The following is a 22084-nucleotide window of genomic DNA, read 5'->3' as shown; positions in this document are numbered from 1 at the left end:
GGGTACGTGTGGGACTTGGCCATGTAGAGAATAAAATGGCTACGGCATGCTGAAGCTGAACATAAACACTGGAGAGGATAACATCTTTCACTGGGTGCTTTGTGCTTCTGGCTAAGCAGAGTGGATACCATGACCCACTTGCCCTGTTTGTGTTGCTGCTGCTGGCAGAGGTGATCAGAGCCAACAGGTTTTTGATACCCTAAGTTAAGCCTGTGAATGTGGCATAAGGTAAAGCCATGCTCCTGTTCACAAATGCAATAGGTAAAAGCCTATTGACAAATAGCAGTGCATTTAGTTACAGCCTGAGAAACTCTGTCATTTTTAATCATGTGCTTGCCTTTTGCTTATTGGATGGGGAAAACCTGTTGCATTGCTGCTGTCCCAGGTCAGCCTCTTCCTTCTGGTCATTCCTCCTTAATCACCAGCAGACGTAGCAGAGGTCTGGGTCTTCTGTGGGGCTGGTGTCTACCAGGCACCTCAGGCAGCCCTCCAATACATTTCTTCCTTTACCAGCAGGCTTCAGTAGTGAGCTACCTGCTAGTGGCAGGTAATGATGCTCCAGTGGAAAGATACCTCCACCCCTGACAACGTTTTTGCAGATAGTGTGGTTCTTGTTTGGTGTAATTTTATTCATTAAGTAAATTTTAGTATGTGTTTTTTAGTAGAGTTCCTTATGATAATGTCAGTCTTTGGTGATCTTCTCTATTTTATAATTCAGCCAAGACTCAACCAATCAAATGAGAGAAGTCAAAGAACTCTTTTTGGTCAAAGACAGGGAAATACCAGTTTTCTGTTGCAATTGGGATGTGGCATCTGGTTTTATATCTGCCAGCTGTGCACATGACTCCATGATGTTGGTACTTGAAAGGCTTTTGATTTGAGATTTCAAATGTCTAACAATGAACTTTTGGGTGTCTCCATGTTGGAGGATTCTGCTAAAATCAACTTCATGAAATCTGTCTGATGTCTCATTAAATGCCTGCTGGGCACTTGCGATTTGAACATTAGACCTCAAGGGAGCTGGTCAGTCTTATTGTCCTGGGGTGTAATCACAGAGCATGACCATCCATAATGTTCTTTCTGGGTGAGTAACACTCAGTACTTCTATTTTGCTGTTAATCTTTTTATGTGACTCATCAAATTGGTTGCAGCATTCAGTTCTCCCCCTGCCCTAGTGTTTTCCCTAACTTTTCTGCACAAAGTTTAGAACAAACTGAAGAGACACTATAGGGGCAAGGCTTGCTCATGAGCCTACTGTTGTAAATCTAGGCTAATTCAGTTGATGCTAGTGTTGTTCCAGACATGCCAAGAGCAGAACTGAGCCTCTGTTTTGCTGATTTTTGGAGTCTGGAGTGAAAGAGCAGTAGACATTCTTTCTGTTGTTGACGTGGTGGTTAGGGACTTGGCAGTGCTATGTTAACGGTTGGAGTCTTGATGATCTTAAAGGTCTTTTCCAACCTAAATGATTATATGTGCAAATCAATTCATACGAATATAGTCTATTTAAAAAAATAAAATAAGCATTTACAGTGGTTGCTTTGACTTCTATTGACAGCATCAGATACTGCAAGTTTGTATTGGATGGATAAACCCTTATGAGGCCATAGCAGTACTTGTTGATTAATAAAGTGAGTTGAGTGAAAATGTCTTCTGTAGGAAAACTGGAGCACTGACAGCACGTAAGCAAGTGGGTGCATGTTTTTGACCACAGACAAAACAGGGTCCAGCAGATACCCAGCTAGAATGATCTGGTAGCTCTCCATTTGCTTGAGGGGAACCAGGGCCACTGCACTGAAGCCAAAGGTACAGTATCAGGTCCCATTGGAACAGAGCACATGGGTAGATGTGCATCCCTGGCTGTGCCAACACTCCCACAGAAGCAAGGCTTTTTCATCCAACCTCTGCAAATGGACACAGACCTCACTGCACTACATCTGTATTAAAGTTCTACTATAGGGCACTGTGACAAAGTCTGTTGTGAACTGGGACAAGCTTTGGTGACCATCTGCCTCCCACTGCCTTTACAACCAGAGACCTGCAGCAGAACCCACCATAAACCAGATGAACCTGGGATGAGCTTAATGCCACAAACAGAATGCAAGGAACACACTGTGAACAATTTTCATGCCAATTGGAAGAGGCTTCAGAGACATATCTCTGCTTTGGGACTTCATCTGGTCAAGAACAACCTTGAGGCATTTTCCAGCACTCTATGGCTTTCACAGGTTGTTGTTTTTATTTGATGGTGCTGTCCTTGTCCACTTGTGCTTGCTATGCCCTGGATGGCCCTCTCCAAGGCATGTGTGGCTTCAGCACCCTAAATAACTTCCTAAGTAAGAAGTTCAGGCTCCTGAGTTAAAATCTCCTCATACACTCTCAGCTGTTAAAATTAGTCCCTGGGAAATCTCCCCAGCCCCATGTCAGGAGGGTAAGCTGGTGAGAGGATGGCTTCATACCTTACTGCCAGTTTCACCACCCATCTCTTCCTCCATTGGAGATAGTTAATATGAAATAGTCACCAGATTTTAAATTGAGGTATTTTAGGGGGGAAGGCGGACTTTATTTTCTTCTTTTTTTTTTTTTTTTTTTCTTTAATACCTACCTTTCTAACATTAAAGTTTTCTAAGACAATGTGAAAAGCCTCATGCTCACAGGACCAAGTAGCCAGAATGCCCTTGTGCCGCCTTCCCTCTACAGTGGGAAGCGAGGAGCTGCAAGGGCAGGAGTGGAAAAATCATCTCTTCCTCCACCCTCCCTCCCCACAGTTCTCTTGATGTGCTGGTGGCTCCTAAAAGGATTAATTAGAAAGATGTGAGCAGGGGTTGGAACGTCAAAAAACAATCGTCACTTTCATATCTGACCCCTATCACCAGCTGCAGAATTAACAAATTGAATGTCGTCAGCAAACAGGAGTTGCAGATGATACGAAGTTCATTACTAGCAGCGCAGGGCTTGTTTTCTAAGCCCAGTTTAAACAACTCTTGCTGATTAAATTCCTTGCAGGGGCTCCTGCCAGACACATTTAGCAAATACGGACATCTAACAACTGTCTCTCTCCTGCTCTCCTTTTTTTTTTTCCCCTATTTTTTTTCTTCCTTCTTTTATTTTTCCCCCTCCCTTTTTTTTTTTTATGTTTCTTAACATGTGCCAATTATTTGTCTCCTATCTACAGGTACTGGCAAGTATCAGCGCTCTGGTCCCACTGTCTACAGCCTTATCCATTTGGCGCCTGCTCCAGCCCTCTCACATTACCAGCAGTGGGGTCTGTTTTCAGCTGTGAAAAGCTGTGAGCATAACTCCATTCTGCTCCTCCTCTCCTCACACCCTCTCCCCCCCCCACCTTCCCTTTCATTTTTTAACTCTCATCCTTCTGCTCCCAGGGCTGGGAAGCAAGAGAAAAGAACAACACAACCTTGGTAACCTGTTCAGTGGGGGTTCACAACCTTGCTATCCCCTCAAGGAGCGGTGGCTCCCCTCATGGGAACATCCAACATAGCTTATAGTTCACCAAGGCAGGTTGCATGAGGGATCATCTGCTGGGGAGGCAGGGGTTGTTAGCAAGCAGATGGGAGAGGTAGAGAAATGAAACTGGGAGGTAGTAGCTTACCTTCTCTCTAATTGAGGAGTCTGAGCCTTCTCCATGCTGTTCTTCCTCTTCCTGAAGCATCTTTTTCTCCTGCTGCATTTGTTTATTTCGTGTTTCTCCACCATTTCTTTAGGAAGTGAGGATGGAGCAGTTGTGCTCTGGCTGCCCCTGCTCACCCTGCTAGTAAATGCTCATGAACCTACCTCAGAGGTGAGCTGTTCCTACAAGTTTTTTGAAACCAGGAAGTCCCAGAGAGGGGAGAGACATCACCAGGGGTCTCCTTGGGAGAAGATGACCAGGCTTTGCTATACAGACAACCTATGAAGGTCCCAGCCCTGGGATAGCCTTGCCAAGGGCACACACATTAAAGGAGATATGCAGGAACCCAAATATGAGACATATATTTCTAGCTAAATAGGCTGTTTGCTGTGGGGATGCTCTCTTTTAAGCTGAATATCACAGACAAAAACGTTGAGCCAAACTGAGAGAACTTTCCAAGCTGCCCAGGAAATGGTGTAGAAGATGAGTTTGCGGTCACATAGTACAGGCAGTCCCTGATGCTCAGGTACCTTCTCTTCAGAAAACTGGCTCAGGAGAAAAATATAATTGATTATTGAAGAAAAGTATTATCTAGCTATCCCTTTGATACCAAAATGGTAGTATCAGGGGCAGGAATACAGTATAACCTTCAAATAAACTTGTGGCATAGCTGCCTCCTTTCTGAACCTTTATTTTTTTCCCACATGGGAAGTATTTTCTTTTTCAGCCATGGCAGTCTGGTCCCTGAAATGATTGCTGAAGTTTTGCTACATGAAGACTTTCACACACTGCTGGGTGGTATTTCAGATCAGAATGTGTTTCATGCGTTCATCTGAAGTCCGCGTTTGGAGCTCAGTGAAGTACACAGGCTGCATGCCTCATGTACATGGGCTTGCACTGATTACTGCTCAGCAACTGGACATGCAAGGACACAAAGCAGGCAGGAAGTTATTTTTGCTAGAGTCTGCCATAGCATTAGTTTGCTGCACTGCTGAGCAACCAGCATGGGATATCTGTAGTGCACAAGGAGAAATCCACTACTAATGCAGTGTGAGCCTGTGTGAAGATTTGCTTTCAAACCTAGCTAGGTCTATAGGAGAATGTATTTTCCTGATATTAGCTGTCATTCTCAGCTGCTCAGAAGATATTGACCCAGTATTTTGTGCCACCATTCATTCAGTTCCAGCAAAATGAGAGAGTGAGCTTAGTGAAGGAAGCTTGTGATTGCGGAAATCCCTATGAAGTTCAGTTGGTAGAGGAGGGGTTGCAGTAGCTTCCAGCAAGGGTTACCTCTGCACTGTGCAGGTAGTCCTCAGCCCAGATGGATCTGGAAGATCCACTCACTGCCTCTCTGGTACAAACTGGCTGATTTTCATTCTTCCATCCATCCGTTGTCACTGCCTCTCTGGTACAAACTGGCTGATTTTCATTCTTCCATCCATCCGTTGTTCTAAAAGAGCATTTTTGGCATGCCAGCTAAAGGCTGTGCCCCCTCAGGTCCTGCATGGGGTGGTTTGCCTGCACATATCCCTGCTCATGGCTCCTAGGAGAGCCTGTTTCAGTTGCTGTTGAAAAGTGGCTCTGACAAATTGCAAGCCATGTGAGGGACCAGCCTAACTCTGTGGCTTGCACTAGTCCTCCTAAAGCTGCTCACACACTTTTGCTGGCACCCAGAACCTCTGTGGATTAGTTGATCTCCAGCTCATCAGTGGTACCTTCAGCTATAGTTGAGAAAGAGACCTGCAACTGCTCAGCATCAGAGTAAATCTGGGGCACCTCAAGGTCTCTGTTAAGACGTTTGCATTGACATAGCTTTCCTGTGGGCTTTTGGTCTGTTTGGATCTTGCCATTGAGCACCTTGCTTAGTGTCTCTGTTACAACTTTTGCCCCAAGCACAGTTGCACTCAGGGGATTTGTAAGAGATTTGGAGAGAAGAAACCTGATGCAATTTTGTGTTGGCCAAGCCCTACTATCCTGAGGGAAAGAGAGAACAAATGAGATGGATGTTTCTGTTACCCACAGTCTGAAGCTCTTACGTGATAGTGACTGGAACAAATAATTTCTTATGGTAATCTCTCGGAGCCTGTCTAATGCTTTTCTTGCCCTTTAGTCTTCTTTTGCTTTTTTTTCTTTCTATTTCTCTGATATTTACTGCTTCCAACAAAACTCCAGCAATATTGCTCCAGCTCTGAACCTCTGCTGCTGTCCATTGCCACCTGAGTCTGTGGTAGTCATTGCTGGTCCCCCAGTGATCCAGCACACCGAAGAGCTAACTCCTGCCACTTTTTTGAAAGCAGGCTGAGGATTACATCCCATAGCTATGCTGAGGTTTGTGCTTCAAGGTCTCATGCTGGAGGATAAGGCAGCACAAGTGATAGAGCTAGTCAGGACACCTTGCACCACTGGTGTTGCAATGCTTTTCCAATCCAAGGAACCCACATCTCATTTGCAGCACCATGTTAAAGGACCTTGCATTAAAGACTGTGAATTCTGCTCCTCCCCATGGCTCTAACTGGTAAAAGTCTCAAAGAAAAGTACTTGCAAAGAAGTGCATTAAGCAGTCTTTATGAGCTGTGACATGGAGTGCAGTAAAATTCATGGCTAGGCCCTTGGGCCTCCTGCAAGTCAGCTCTTTGTTGGGAAAGACACCACACCATCTTCTGTAGCCATACACAATGCTGTAATAGGGTTAGCTCCCAGTAAAAGTGTAATTAATGTCATGTAATATAAAGATTTACCATTTTCTCTGAGGACTTCTCCCCCAGGCACCTTTCTTGCGTCATTCAGTAATCTAAATTAAAATGACCCTGCCTATTCCCCATCTTTTTACCCCTTTTCTGTCTGTATGCTTGTTCCCAAAGATGTTTGTCCTGGGATGCCGCTTCACCAGAGGGGGATTAGGAAGACATTCTGCAGCAATAGTGCCGCTGCATTTCCTTGCCTGTTGGGTGAGAAAGGAAGCAACATGTAACTTATCTGGAGTTTTTCTTTCCCTCTCTCTAAATCTCCTGCCATGCATTTTCACACCAGGCTTCCATGTATCCCACATTTCTTATCACTGCGAGATTGTTGTTTGTGGAGACTATTGAGGAAGCAAATGTCCATGCTTCCTTCATTTACTCCACAAACAGGACTTCTACTTGAAGGAGGAATAGCAAGATGGTTTTTTTGACCAGTTTGCAAGGGCATCTTACAAATGGTGCATCTTTAAATCTTATATGTCGGGTCTGTCTAATTCTTGTAGAAACCCTGGTACGAGGAGGTGGTTGTAGTTGGAGAATAGAAGAGAACACCACAGAGCCTACACCACAGCCTGGCTCTTCCATCCCTCTTTCCTCTTCCACCTCAAGCACATGAGTGTATTGTCAGGCTATTTGTGCCCCATTAGTGAGAGCTCTCTCCAAAGCTTACTGCAGTCAGCAAGAGACTTTCCAGTGGTTTTCTTCTGGGACCAGTCCTGCTGTAACCTGAGTTTTGACCTAAATCAACTAACTTAGCTGAAGTAGATAAGGGGCTGTTCTTCCCAGAAGGGTGGAGGGGCCACCCTCACTTCGTGTCAAAAGTGGAAATGCTCCTTGTGATGCTCATGTGCTGAAATCCCAGACTCCTATGGATCCCAGGCAATTTCTTTTGAAGCCTTAATCCAGATGTAAGCCACCATGCAGAGAAATCAGAATGTGGTTCCTTCACCATCCTTGAAATCAGGTTTTGCAATGGGTAGCTGCTCTTTACAGTTACATCACCAGATTTCCTTACTTTCTCTGGATTCGTCAACTACTAAAAGTTCTTCCTGACCAAAAACACTCCTCGTCTTTGATTACCCATACTGGCCACAGTGCAGCTCTCTAGAGGACACTCTTTGCAGCAGTGTAATTGAAGAACAAGGAAAGGCTGGTTTGTACTGTCAGCCTTGCACAAGGCATTTAAGCTGAGATGATGACTGATTAAAATGTGACAAGGCTGGGGTTTTTTAGCCTGTGTTTTCTCACCTCTTCCCTCCCAGTCCTGGGCAATCAGTGTGTCCTGGTCAGTCACTTGCAGGGATTTTAGTTCTGACCCTTTGGCTGCAGTCATATGAACAGCAGTTGTGCAGGTGATTTAATGGAGTGTGCAATTCTCTTGTTATCACGTACTATAAACTCCAGAAGTGGCAGATCACCTGGGCACATGGCAGGGCCCAGAAATATTGCTCTGTCTCAGGCTATCAAATTAATATACAGTTTGATTTTTTCCATCTCACGGTATACTGTTTTTCACTGACCCGAGAGGCAGCTGCAAGTGGCCATTTGCATCAAAAGCTCCCCCAGTCACTCCTGATTAGAGCGACCACATCTTTCCCCAGCTAATGAATTGCTCCCATCTGTGAAATTACAGCTACTCACTTTTGTTTTGCTTAAATCAAAACTGCAGGGCTCATATGGCAGGCTGTCTGCTGCCTCCAGGTACACGGCTCTCCTGCCGTGACGCTGAGCCAAAGGCTGCTGTTTTGTCACGGGCTGTGTGTCTGGGCTTTGACAAGGAGCATACATAGAACAACCCTGGCCTTGCATGAACTGTCCAGGCAGAGAAAGGAACAGCTTCAGGGACCTGCCGGAGACCTGGGACTCACCAGCCCATGATAAGTCACTTAGAAATTCTTCCTGCATAATACTTCTCCAGGAGTCTGACCTATTGATTGCTTGGAGTCTCAATAAATTTAGATCCTGGTTTGTGTCTGCACTCCCTAAGCAAGGGTAGGACAATGATTAGCTGCAAAGATCAATGGGGGGAGTCTTTTAATCGACCACGTAAAATGTGTCCTTCATCACTGATGGCGTGTTAATTGGGATTTAATTCTTGAGGAGGCATTCACTTGTCCCTCCCAGTTTTGTCTCTGCTTTTGAAGCCTTTGTTGAGAAACCCAGGGTAGTTCATAAGTTGGAAAGATGGAGAATCAAGACTTCTTTTTTTTCTTGTAATGTTATTTTTGACTGAGGATGCTGAGGCACTGGCACAGGGTGCCCAGAGAAGCTGTGGCTGCCCCATCCCTGGCAGTGCTCAAGGCCATTTTGGACGGGGCTTGAAGCAACCTGTGCTAGTGGAAGGTGTCCCTGCCCATGGCAGGTGTTGGAACTGGATGAGCTTTAAGGTGCCTTCCAACCCAACCCATTCTGTTATTTCCCCTGTATCCTGACAGTCTCCACCTTGATGAAGTGCCCATCTGAATCTTTCTAAAAGAGTCCTCTTCCAGTGGCACTCACCAGTAGGAGTGTATTTAGCATCCTGACATGCTGATACATTTCTCAGTCAAGGGCTTGGTGGCAGGGTGGATGCGTGGGTTTCCAAGATGCTGCCAGCTGCCCAGAGAGATAGCAACCTATCCATTTGCTAGCCATCAGGGTGCCTTGGCTCTTCCAGTCAACATATCCTGTGGAGAGGTTTCCAACCATCCCTACAGCTCATCTGCTCACTCTTGCTGATGCAGCTCTCCTTTACATTCTTACCTGTGGCTCAGATTTTGGGGAATGTAGGAGTGACAAACCCTCATCTGTCCTTGTGGCTCAGCCTGGGAAAGGGGACAAGCCACCCTGATCAGCAGCACAGCCTGAAGGAGTAGCATCTTCCCTCTAGCCTAGAAGGGATGTGGACCTCAAAACACAGAGGTCTGAAAGAGCTAATGGTCTTTTTCATAAGCATGTAAGATGAAAGGTTTGCTTCTGTTTCTTTTTAGGTTGATTTTGTTTCTATGGGAATAGACCTCTCTTGTGAGAGGAGACATCCACTTTCTCCAGTGGGACCTTACCTCAGCCTCTACCTTCTCCCCCTGTGATGAACCCCATGCCTACAGCAGAGCTGTCACTGGGGTGCAGGTAGTGCCAGGGACAGGGTTGGGCTGTGGGGGGAATCTCACAGGCTTCCTTTCCAGACCAGTGGCTTATCCCAACAATCAAACAGCTTTTCCAGAGCAAATCTTGTTGAGTCTGTGTGATAGAAACAAAGCCAAATGGGAAAAGGATAGGACATGCACTTTACTCTAAGTGCTACCGTGCTGTAAGAGCTAAAGTTTACTATCTTGACCCCTCCAGCAAAGTCTGTGTTATTCTGCCCCCTGTGAACACAGTCAGGATTATGGCCTCTCCTCATAGTTCCTCATCTCTATAGGGCAAATCTTTTAAGTCCTTGGTTTCCTTCGGGACTTTCCAGTTCCAGCCTTGGTAAAACAAATCACTGGCTGGGAAATGGAAGCAGCATCATCAGAGCTAAAAGCTCTGACATTTTTTCTTATTGTAAATTCTTTAATCTCTTTTAACAGATGACCTCTCTAGGGCTATTGTATTACCCTTCTGCTAGTCTTCTGACAGGTCTTCTATTTAACTAAACCAATAAATATGTATATTTGCAGTATATATTTCAGTTGTCTGGGATAACTGTACAGGGTATTTGTTACTCAGTAACCATCTTACAATTAATACTGAAAAATTATTGCAAACTCTGTGATTGCACATATGCAATTTGTGGATCCAGCATCCATGAAATTCTCTTGATGAAATTTAGCTGACTTACTAGTAAACATAAATACACAGATCCTGAATCCCTTCATGCTGCAAAGTATCTGGGGGGATGGATGAGTGAAGCCAAGGAGTGAAAGGAATCTCTGTGGCCCCAAATACAGTTACATCTACCATGGCTTCAAGAAGGGCCTGCGGTGGGAACCAAACGCAGCTCCATCCTTCACCTCCATGGTCAAGCTGTCTTTCTTAGCACTGCATCTTTTCTCTTAGGTTTTTGAAGGCTCTAAAATGGCCACCTGCAGTCTGCCTATGCAGCGGACCGTGGGAGGAGAAACTGCAGTAGCAGCCCCATGAACAGTGCCATCCCCATGCAAGAGACCAGGAGCTGAGGGTGAAACTTAAGTATCAACATGACCCGGCTTGAGTGCACGCTCACAGCCCGGAACACCCCAGTGTGTGAGCAGCTGGTCATGGAGAGGATGCTCCCTCTCTGCTGTGCTCTGGGGAGACCCCCCCCTGCAGTCTTGATCCAGCTCTGGGGCAACAGCAGAAGAGGGACTTGGAGCTGCTGGAGCGAGCCCAGAGGAGGCCATGGAGATGCTGCAAGGGCTGGAGCAGCTCTGCTCTGGAGCCAGGCTGAGAGAGCTGGGCTGGTTCAGCCTGGAGAAGAGAACGCTCCTTAAGGGGAGAGATTAGAGCAGCTCCAGTGCCTAAAGGGGCTATGAGAAATCTGGAGAGGGACTTTGGACAAGGGGCTGTAAAGACAGAACAAGGGGAATGGCTTTAACCTGCCAGAGGGGAGACCTGGCTGTTCACTGCACATCTACTGCATGTCATCCACCAGACAGAAGTTTCTCTTCCCTACCCCGTTACCTAAGGGAAGGGTGGAAGGGCTTGGCAGGGAGCAGTTGAGTTTTTTCTAATGCTTTCCTCCATGATGGGATTAAGCAGGACCTGCTCCTTTAAAAAGTGTCCCCTTCCCCATCATCCTCCCTCCTTCCAATTACAGCACTAATTTCAGTAATGGAGCATTAATGGAGTAATGGACTGCTGAAGCTGGCCTGAAGGAACTGTAGTGCTCAGCACAAATTGAGTAAATAAACCATATATTAGATTTCTAAACAATACTTTTAGTCTAGTCCCCAGGGAAAGAGAGTTGTCAAGACTTACTTAAGTCAACCCAGCAAAACGTATGCAAAAGATCCACCCATTCATACCCTGGAAAATGGCACCAGTGGCCTGAAGCATCAGTGAATTTCTCACATAAATCCCTGCTCTTCTGACAGAGAGAGCTTTGTGTTGTTTCCTTCGCCCAATTCCTCCTGTTTGATTTATTTACCAATAAGCAGCTTTGTGCCTGCTTCTATTTGTGTCTTGCTAGAGAGCTGTTTCTGTATGCTGATAGAGAATGACTTGCAATCATAAGGAGAGAGTTATCAGAGAGCCATACAAAGTGATGGATGAGAGTGGTGCCCTAAACAGTTTTCAGTCTGGGAAAGTCCTGATTATTTTTTTTTCCTTCCAAAAACAGCGGCCCTCTGTCAACCTTTTTATTACTTTATTTTAAAAATAGGCTTTGCACTACCTCAGCCAAATAAATAGACGTGAGTAATGAACTACCGACTATCAGATTTACCCCACTGGCATCAGGGTGACTAATTGTGATTTAGTTACCCTTGACTGCACGGGTTGCCGTCGAGGATTTCCTAGGCAGCGTGCAAGCAGGGTGAGAGCCAAATGCAGATGATGGGGGATTTGAACCAAGGCAAAGGCACAGGGTAGCAAAATGACTTTTCCAGGTCAGTGGGACAACGAGGGTAAGATCCAGGACTCAGACCAATGCTGTGTCTACAGCAAATCTTTTGCGTCCTGAAGGGGCAATCATGACAAGCCATAATTCCCACAGGACAGCAGCTTGTGGGCCTTCAACATCCCACAAGATGATTATGTACTTTCTATGTGTGAACTGGGAGCAATCTTTTGAGCCTTTGTGGCAGAAATAAGCAGGGCTTGTTTTCTGCTTTTATTTCCTTTCAGCCCTGATGCAATCAAGAGGGCGTGAAGAGGGCTCTAACTCTCCATGTGTCTAAGTTTTATCTGCTGTGCCATTGCTAAGAATAAGATAAAAAAATGGCAGCTTAAGCTTGAATTAAAAGAGAGATTGCTTTCGTCCTGCAATCAACTGGAGATGGGGTCTGAGCCATAACATTTTATCGGGGGAGTTTTACGCAGACATCATTCATCTGCTTCAGATGTCTGACACTTGGAACTTGGGTATGTTAAATCACTCCCCCACTTGACCTCCGGATATAACACATAGAAGAATCAAAATCCACTGAGGTATACCAGGCTGAGATGATACAGTGTCTCTCAGGGTGTAATTCAGTGTCACTTGCATTCCTTACTTTTACTGGGGGTAATTCTGAATGATGGGTGTAAGAAAAAGCTTGCATACTGCGCTGGTTATAATAATCCACTAAACGTAGCCATTAAATCCTGAAATGTGCTTTTACAGCTGACTGGGATGGGTAATTTTGGCATGCTTTGGGTAAGTAAAGGAGCTGAAACACTTTTTTGTCTGTGTGGGAAGATGAACATATTACTTTATAAATAATTTCTTAGGGAATATGAACATATTACTTTATAAATAATTTCTTAGGCGCAAAACCAGGTAGGTTTCCAGGAGCAATGGATTTATCCCTGAATGCTTACACCCAGAAGTATGGATTGAAGAGCTTGGAAGACATCTGTGCACCATTTGTACCAGCATGCAAGACGGTCATTGTAAGAAATGGGATTTTATAATGTTTCCATTGAACTCGTGAGCTTCCTGTTTTCACAGCATTAATGCTCTTCAATCCAATGAGCTCCTCCCTGAATACCATCCTCTTCCTAGCACTCTAGCTTACCAACTTGACAAAATACTGCACCTGCAAACTTCAGATCCAACTTCTATGTGGCCTGCATTTCTCTCCTTCTTCGACATCCCTCCTTGGTGCATTTGCTCCTCTTCCCCTGCAACTCCCCCATCCTTTTTACTCCAAAGTTTTAGAGGTCTATTTCCCTACTTTACACCTTTCACTACTGAGCTCAGCTACTTCTCTGCTCTTCACCACATCCCGTCACTTTCTTCTGTCACTTATAGTTTCATCCTGCTACTTACCCCTTCTTTATTCAATGCAAGTATGTGAAAGTCCTACCCTTATGAGCCCCTGCCCTAGGTACCACCTGATCCTGCCTTGTTTTTTTTCAATATGACTCTGACCTCATTTAAAGCACGGTTTACAAACACTATCTCGAGTTTTCTCCTCCTGCATTTCAAGCTGCTTCTCCAAAGCTTGCAGGTCTTAATGCTGCTCTGTACATACAGTGTGTAACACATACAGCATGCATCTTCTCTGCTAAAGTCCTCAGAAGGAACAAGGACCATCCTCTCTTTTTGCAAAGCAGGTGACAACAACCTTTTGTGATGAAAAAAAAATGTCAGGGAGCTGAAACAGAAGAGTGTGGTTTGGTGGTTAGTCCTTTGGCAATCAGAAAGCACAGAGCTGCCAGCTCTTCAGCCTCGTGCACAGAAATCAGAGTGTGTGAGGATAACAACCTGATTAAATGGGTATGAACGAACTTGTTCAGTGAAAAGGATTCCAGGAAAACTATCCAATTTGCACCTTTAAATTTGGGGTGATTACATTTTAAATCCTCTGTTTTCTGCACCTTTTTGATGTGGCCGCACACACTGATGAAATGACAGAATGATGGTCCCTGGAGCCTGGAGATCCCAGCTTTCCCACTCATTCCCTACTCTCAGAAAGGAAAGGCATTGGGGTTGTTAAGAAGAGCCAGCTGTAGAAGATGCTTTTATGGCACAGTGGTTTGTTTGGTGGACCTGATTGGGAGCTATCTGACATAGCTGGGGTCTGAGACAAGACAGCCTTCTGCCCCTTCCCTGTCAAGCAGTTTTTGCGTTAAGATGGTGTTTTGGAATGTCATTCTGTTAGTATTTGGTTTTGCTTTGTGATATGAGACAGGGTAAATACAACCAATAAGGGTGGCTGGATTCTCTTCTTAATTGTTTCTTTTTTCCTGAGAATTCCTAACTTTTTTGTGAAGCTCCGCAAGTGATGGGGGAGTCTCTCTTTTCCACTACTCCATTAATATTCTTGCAGACTTGTTAATTCCTTTTAGCCTATCAAAATCCCGTTTCAAAGAATCTTTGTTTTCCTACCCAAAGCTGTGTTACCAAGTTATCTGCACTGAAATATTCATGTTAGCAAAGACAAAAGCAACCACATATCAGAGATTTTTTTCTTCCTTCTGCAGAGAGTTTCTCTCTAGTGAAGGATGTGGCAAACTTCTGAATGCAAGGTGAGTGCTTTGTTGTGCGCTAGCATGTCTGGGAGAGGAAACCAAGAGTAAGGTACCTAATATGCTTGACCTGCTGCAAATATATTCTTGCATTAAAGGAACAACCTTTTAGACACCTCATGGGAACTGTTTTGCTCGATCTTCTAGGCAATGTGTATTATTCCTGTGGGGTAAGTTTGAATAGAACAAAAACTTGTTGTTGATAGATATATGCAAGAATTCATCTTCTCCCTTCTTCTACCCCCAATAGCTGGAAATCTGGCCAGAAATAGATATTCTCCTAGAATAAATCCACTGGAACACAAGAAAACCCCTACAAAATTTTGCAGGAAAACGTAAGAGGTTTGTAGCAAACCTGGCTTTACCAGTGTGACAAGGACAGCCCCTGGGGCTGTGTCTGCCTCTGAGTCTTACTTTGGCCTTAGAGTTGGGTTTTGTTTCCCTTGTTCTAGCAGGATTTTGGAGTGCACAGGATGTTTATTTCTCCAAGAACAGATGGCCCATGTGAAAGGAGGAGGAAGCTGAATGAAATCACAGATCCTCATCTGGGCCAGCATCTTCTCTGCTACCCTGATGGGACTGGTGACCCTATCAGGAGAACACCTCCCAGAGACACACTGTTAGTGCTGGCTGCCAACCTGAGAAAAGCCATGGTGCTGGCCAGCTCTGCCTGCTGCTCCCTTGCTTCTCTGGTCCCCAGGCTGTTAAGACCAGGAAAAGCCATTGGGTAGGTGACAAGAGCCAAAGAATTTGCTGAATGTGTCAGGCTTGATAGCAGCCACCCCTTGCCAATAGCATTCCTCTGCCACAGGGCGGATGCGCAGAATACATCGCAGACCTTCTTCCCAGCAGGAGATAAGCTCTGGAGCTCTCCATGGAGTGCGGCTGTGTGTGTCCTTTCCCTCATATGGTATGAAATTGGCTCTTCTGCCCTAGCGCCTGTGGGCAGTTGGTAGGATTTTGATTTCTACTTGTATTATTGAAGATGCTTCAATAAGCTTTGCATCCAGGTTACCTTGCAGATAATAGAAACCTGTGGGGTTGTAATCCCTGGGCCTGACTCCACCACGGAGGTATGGAGCAGGAAAATGGGTTGTGGCAAAGGAAAAAGAGGTGTTTAGGCACATGATCCCATAAAAGGTGCAGTGCAGCTTGTCCCCACCCCAGATGGCTGTGTGGCAGTGGGCCATGGTAGGTGCAAGCCTCAGAGGGGAAAGGAGATGCTGAAGAATGTGGTGTTACATATTTCCTTAGGTTTTCCCTCCTTGGCAGGGTTGTGCTAGGACCACAGACTTGGCAGGCGTACTGGAAAGCTGTCTTCCCCCTGCAGCATTTTAGGGACCTTTGCTGGCACATTGCCTGGCACTGGGCACTGTGGTGGGGAGCTGAAAACTTGGGATGTATCTGTGCAGGGCAATGTAGAGGTCTCAAAATGACCCTCTGGGGGACACTGGGGAAAGAGATGAGGATAATGCATCCTCTTACAAGCACTAATGAGGCAAACACAGCATCCCATCCACAGAAATATCATTGCTTCTAGGACTGAAGTTATGGCCCCTGCACTCTGTGGAGTCTCCAAATAGGTGAGACACTCAAACCTTGTATGGATTGGGCAGGTTTGAGCCCCAGAATAAAGGCACAGCAAGAGCTTCCCATCATATCAAAAGTGTTCATGGAGTCATGGTTCTGGAGTTTCACTGAGATTTTGGGCATCATTTTTAATATGTGTGAAAATTACTCTAAATATCTGCATGGGGTCAGTTTATAAAATACAGCAAACTAGAAGAAACTTGAAAATCTCTCTCAGCTGCTGTTGCCTTTTCTTATGCAAAATTCATTTTCAGCCCAAATCCTAAAGGAAAAGTGGTACATGGAGCACACTGTATGGGAGGTGTGTGTATGGCTATCTCTGCCTTAGAAATCACTTTCAAGATTGTTGGAGACCAGGAAATAAACAGCTCAGAGATGTTTAATGCCTACAGGTTTCATGGCAACATATATCTGATTAGAGGATAGACACCTATTCATATCCCAGCTGAGGGAAATGGTGAACTTAACCCTTCATAGACATCAGAGAGTTCACAAGTGCACACACCTTGCAGTTCTCTTTGGTCCCAGTGCTTGCACAGCTTTAAGTTCCCAAGAGACTGGCTCCCAAGAAACCCTGCACACTTTAATCCCTCAATAATACCTATAAATTTCCATCCCTTTTGGAGTCAGTAATGAATGGCCATTGAAAAAAGGACAAGGCCCCTCTTCCATTACCTTCCTTTTTCTCATCCCTCCTGGGTGAAACATAGGCCACCCATTAAGCATGCTCTTCAGCCACAAGGATGGTTTGCTGAAATCCCTTCCGAAAATGATGCTTTCCGTTCAGTACTGTAACTGAGTTACTGCTGTGATGTATAAAGTATTTTCCATCTTTCCACTCAGGCAGTGGAAGAAACTACAGTTTGTAGAATTTTATTGTCAGTTTATTGCGCTATCCAGCACTCGTGGTCTACGTTAGGGAGAAATGCCTCACATCTCCTTCTCCCATCAATATTGCATCTTCTTCTGGCCCTGTTTTTGAAGGTCCTTTGGGGTCTGAGCCTCTGTTTTGTCTTATGTATCTGTTATGCTCTTGTTTTACAGGGTGAGTTGCCAACAGTCCTGTGCACTGCCACAGAAGCAGGGAGTCCTAACGTATCTCAGGACAGGAGCACATCACCACCATGCTGCTGACCAGAAAAGCCAGGCAGGTTGGGTACTTTTCAATCTCGTTTGCCAAGATTTTTCTTTTCCCATTGATAATCCATCCCAGAATTGATTTTTGAAGGCATTTTGAAATTGCCTTTTGTGGATGTCTGTGAGCTGTGGTGGTGGACATAGTGTTTCCTTGATTTATCACCCTTCTGCATCACACAAGTGCGAAAGTCTGTGATTTTCTTTATATGTATATATATTTATAGAGGTTCATGTGTTGGTCACATATTGAATATAATTTAGATGATTAGATCCTTACATTCTAAAAAAAAAAAAAAAAAAGGCCAACATTTAACTGGAAATATCGGGTACTTGGAAAGCAGAAGTGGAAAGGCTAGAGGGGAGAGGAGAGGAGGCAACGGAGGGAGAGGGAGACCTTAAACAAAAGAGTGGTCCTCAAGCCATGATGTATATTTGTCTTAGATGCTAGTGGAGTTGTACAGGCTCTACAGGAAGCTCTACACTGCTGGAGAGCTGCTTTCAGCTGAGACACTGGACCCAGGTCCTATTTTTTCTGGCTGTGGTGGCTGTCCAGGAGGAAGTGAGAGATCCTATGACACTTCTTGGAAGAGAAGGACATGATCCCACTGCTGTGGATAAAGTTTCCTGTCTGGCATAAAATGTGTTCAGCTCTGTGGATGGTATTAGCAGGTGTCAGTATCAGGCTCTACAGGCATAAACCTTAGCTGGTATAAGTCAATAGAGCTGTTTAGATGGTGGAGCTGCAGGAATTTTTCCCTCTTCCTTTGCATGGGAATTATTTCTTTCCTCTTTAGTTTTAATATGTGTGGCTGAGCATAGAAAATTAATTATATCATCCAAGCTTGCTTTTCAAGAGTCATGAAGTGAATGTAATTTGGGGCAAAAGAAGGTTATGTGCAAGCAATTGGACATAGGCTGCCTAGTGATGTACATACCTAGGAAGATAATGTAGAGCTCCTCAAGCTAATAACTCTTCTGGTGAACCAACAGTAAAAGTCCTCTAACCTGACAGAAATTAATACCTTGAGAATCCAGTTACCCATGGTTATCCTTGAAAGGGGCATCACAATAAAGGGAACTGTGCCTGTGCAAGTTGATTTGTTGATTATAGTTTAAAACATTTTGATATCTCAAGCAAAGGTCCGTCCATTGTTGTGTTTCTCCTTTTTTTTTTCAGTTAGCTATAGGTGATTTGTATGGAGCACAAAATATTAATAGCATCTCTTGAAATTAATACTGAGGTGGATGGAAAGGATGAACAAGAGAAACAAGCAGCAACTTGTTTAACAGTCTGGCTGCTGAATGGTAGCAACACAACTCAAAGCATTACTGCTTTTAGCATATGATTTATTGCTCATGCCACTTCCCATGGCTGGTTTCAGCCTTTGATGTCCATCAGCTCTGAATTAATTACTTTGTAATGCAAAGTGAAAGTGCAATAGGTTTGGCTTATTCCCGTTCCTCCCTGGAATTGCTGTGTTAACTTTCTTCTTGGTGTTTGCTCACTCTTTCACCCTCCCCACAAAGCACCTTTTTGTTTGTGAATTCAAAAAGCTGGGAGGTGTGTGTATGCTCATGTTGTATTGCCTTATAATAAACGGAGCAGTTTAGCCAGGGCAAGCGAGACTGATGTAAGAATGTAGGAGATCATATCTTGGGAGGAAAATCAATATTAAGATGTACAATTGCTCCCATGGTATTGAAAGAATTAGTTGATCTACATGCCAAATGACAGCCCCCTTGATAACGGGGATTATGTGTCCTGTCTTTCCAGGCTGTGTTCTGTTGGGGCTGCTCTCTGGGTCCCTCAGGCAGAGATAATCTAATTAGTACAACAAAGACCAGGTCGATTTAAGAAAACGAAGGGGGGGGGGGGGAATTGGAGCGAGGGGCTGTGGGGAGGTGAATGCCACTGAAGAACAGGCTCTGGAAAAAGTTGGAGAGGAGGAGGGGAAAACTGGGAGTACACGTTAACCGTCAGCTTGGCTCCACAGGCATTGGAAACCAGACCCACCAGACTATGACCAGACAAACCTCAAATTAGCAAGTGCTTACAGCCTTCACAGGCACTCATTCAATCACACCTTCAGAACGGAGGGAGCCGAGGAAGCTAGGTGCTGGTGGTGGGCTGAGCGGAAAGGAGGTGGCTTGGATCTGGACCTGCTCACCCGCTGCAGATGCAGGGGCATCTGCTGCAAGAGTGCTGGTGGAAAAACACTTCAGCACATAGGGAAACCCCAACAACCCAGCAATAAATGAACAACCCAATGCTTTCCCCTTTACTAAATTATGCAAAAAGCATTCTTTTTCCTTTTCTCTTTTCTCTCTTTTTTTTCTTTTAACTTTTCTCCCTTTTTTTCTCTCATTCTCTTTCTCTCACTTTCTTTTTCCTTCTCCTTCCCTCTTTCTCTCTCTTTCTTCCTCTAGCTCTTTCTTTTTTCCTTTTCCTTTTTTCATTTCCTTTTTCCATTTTCCTTTTATTTTTCCTTTTTTTCTTCTCTTTCTCTTTCTCAGCCAAAAGCTGAGGCTTGGCCCCAGCTGTAGGATATGAAGCTGTACTACTCATGCTAAACATGAGCTGAATTCTGTTCCTGAGGTTAGGTTGAGGTTTCAAGAGGCTTCTCTGAGTGGGGGCCTGGTTTCTCCAGTGAAGTCTCAATTTCAGTTACACCAAGGCAGATGCCCCTGAGCCCTGTGTCTAGCAAGCATTAGCTGGAATAAGAGCTGACTTTTTCCCTCCTGGGTGCAATCCCTGATGCTGGGTTTTGCAGGCACTGTATCTGCCATGTCAGTGCATTCTATCAGCCCCATTAGCATGAAGTTCCCCTGACAGCTGTGATTGCTTTTCCTGAGACCCTGATGGATGTGGGCACATCCTCAGTGAGTGTCAACTGACCTGAATTCAGAATAAAACCCTTCCTAAATGATGACGACACAGAAGTGAGTTACTTAGTGCCGACACTGGGCTTACCTGACACTTTTATGTGACTTTCTGGCAACAGATGTTAGTACTTGAATATTTTCAGTCTTATCTTTGGTTTTAGATGGAGAGAGAGTCAGCATCTCTTCATCCAATTCACGTAAGATGTACAAAAGCCCTAGGCTTTTGCAGTTCACTCTGAACCTTTGCTTCAGGGTGTACCCTGGATTTGTCCTGTCTTTCATGAGCATATTCCTGCAATTTATTTCAACTTCCATTCAATACCAACACACCTGAAGTGCTTTGGTGGCTGGGTCTAGGATTTTGATGCATTTCTCCTTCCAAGGCAAATATTGCAATTGCTCACCCATGCAAATGAGTGCAGGCGTCTTCAGGCTATATAATCTGGTAGGTTTAGGGAACTGGATGGCTTGCTCACATCTGGAAGTTGCTTTTCCCTTCCAAAGGATCATGAGCACAAGGAGTTCAGGCATTTTTGCACAGCTCCCTACTGACCCTTGAGTTCATGTCATCAGACCCAATCTTGTTGTCTTGGCAAGTACTCACACAAATAAGAGCACTCTAACAATGGGATCTTTCTTTTCATAGCTTCCCTCTCCCCTTGTCCCTTGCTTCCTCCCTCTCCTACACTGGAGATAGAACATTTGGAGACAGCAAGGATGAGATCACTGCTTTGTAAGGAGTGACAAGCAAACTGGCTGCACAGTTCAGGGCTCTGCACAGCCTTTTCCCAGGGAGCAGATCTGATATAATTCCCCTATCCACAACTGCACAGAGACATCAGCACTTTGGAGACGGTGCTTGCCAGCCGCTTGGGTAAGACTGAAGATAAGGCCCAGAGATGGGGAGCCATCAAAACACAAATGTCTAGCACAGACTTTGAGTTCCTGGCTTTGCTGTATTTACTTTCTTTAATCACATGAGCTTATAGGCTGTAATTAGCAAGGAATAGAGTCATTACCTGTTCTGGGGAAAGGAGCAGTCTGAGTGATGTTGGGGATGCTGTATGAGCCCACATTGTCTTTTGTTTTAGTTGTGAATATAGATCCATGAATTTATAAACAGCCTTTAGCTTTGCACAGTGCTTGAGAAACAAGGGAGAACAAGTTATCCTGCAGCACTGGAACTGGGGATTCCAGATTTCCTATCGATTCCTGCACCACTGCTGTCTTGATCCCCCAACTCCAGGTTGCTCCCTGCAAATGTTTATTAGGGTTTTCCCCTTCCCAACACAGTGCTTTTGTGTTCATGCATAGAAGTCCACATCACCACGCCTGAAGTCTTTGTCAGCTGGTGGTTTGACCCATCTGTGTGCTCATGGATGGTAGGGCAGACCCAAACCCAAATCTAAGGTGTCTCTTGGACTCATACTATAGCTCATCTTTCAGCAGGGGCACCGAGTATGTGCCCCCCTCCTCCCTCCAGTCCCAGTTTTCACCAGAACTGCAGGAATTTCCTGCACTGACCGTCTGGACTCAGGCGTGTTTTTGCAAGTGTGTGCTCTTTGTTTTCACTGAAATGGAATAAAAACAAACCAGCAGAAGGAAATTCAATAAAAATTACATTTGATAGACCGAGAAAAAACCTGATTTTTTTTTAAAAGAAAGATTACCATTTTAAAGCCCAGATGCAGACATTCCTTACCATCCCACTCCCATTGAAAGTTCAAATTGAAATCACCCAGGACTCCCTTATATCTGTGTGGTTCTCTTTGCTTTATTAAATTCAACAAGAATTCTGTCAGGGATTTTCTCAAGCATCCTGCCAATGCATAATGACTTCTTCACAGTGTACTTTTGAGTACTCTGCTTTATGTTATGGTTTCTAAGGTTTTGGAAGGCACTGGGACTACTTCTTACTTTATTTTTTGTCCATCATGCACAATAGCTGAAACCAAGATGGCTTTCTAGCTGGAAATTCAATGTACCATTGCTA

The sequence above is a fragment of the Neopsephotus bourkii genome, unplaced genomic scaffold, assembly GCF_033783945.1.
Source record: "Neopsephotus bourkii isolate Nb327-2 ecotype Australia unplaced genomic scaffold, CSIRO-AGI_Nbou_v1 NB_973, whole genome shotgun sequence".
Classification (NCBI taxonomy): Eukaryota; Metazoa; Chordata; class Aves; order Psittaciformes; family Psittacidae; genus Neopsephotus; species Neopsephotus bourkii.
The sequence above is the reverse complement of the archived record's forward strand: the minus strand, read 5'-3'. Positions refer to the sequence as shown.